Source organism: Penaeus monodon, chromosome 15 (assembly GCF_015228065.2).
Source record: "Penaeus monodon isolate SGIC_2016 chromosome 15, NSTDA_Pmon_1, whole genome shotgun sequence".
Classification (NCBI taxonomy): Eukaryota; Metazoa; Arthropoda; class Malacostraca; order Decapoda; family Penaeidae; genus Penaeus; species Penaeus monodon.
Window position 1 is genome coordinate 26,654,414 of NC_051400.1, and position 682 is coordinate 26,655,095.

Sequence of the window (682 nt, forward strand, 5' to 3'; positions counted from 1 at the left end):
AATCTAAACAAAACACATAAACGACAATCTCCTTTTCATAAAAAAATAAACTTTAGCGGACGTAGAAAATAGGCTGGAAGGAAAAACGGAAAAGGAAGGCGAAATGACTGAGAGTGGGAGGTAGGGGATGGAGGAGGAACTGGTCAGCTCAGCATAAAAAAAATCCCGGTTCTAGTTCTGTATATATATGTATTTGAGAAATCTGCAAAATATTTAAGACGAACCAAAGAATCTGTTATGCTGATATGGCCTGTCATTCCACTTGCAACAAACAAAACTTTTACTCGACAAGGACAAGGTTTAAGGTCACTAAAATACAGAGTTTTATCGTGGAAAAAGTTTTACTACAGAAAAGAATCATCATTTAAGATTGGGAGGAAAAATAATGTTCTCCGAAAGAGCCTCAGAGATAACAGTCTTTCCTAATAAAATATTCACCCCACTCTTCCTCCCCCCCCTCTGCCTAATATAACCCCAAAACGACGCAACTAAAGAGATTTAAGAAAGCTTTGAAAGACTAACTCCCTTTCGGACGGTCGCTCTTGTAGGCCGAGAACGCAAGAAAAGGGCAGCACTGTGTTTTTGAAAACCAAATAGAACTAAATCGATATGTAGTGAATCATGTGCTGCTGCGAGGGAAATGTATGCCACGCGTTTGTGCGTGTGTGTGAATGTGCGGGTT

General features: G+C 39.7%; 1 protein-coding gene across 1 annotated transcript in view; it reads right to left on the reverse strand.

Annotated features, from left to right (window-relative positions):
* The window catches only part of LOC119581870 (disintegrin and metalloproteinase domain-containing protein 11-like), a gene marked incomplete at its 5' end in the record, with an annotated part of 193,377 nt that overhangs the window by 172,019 nt on the left and 20,676 nt on the right, over positions 1-682 (reverse strand).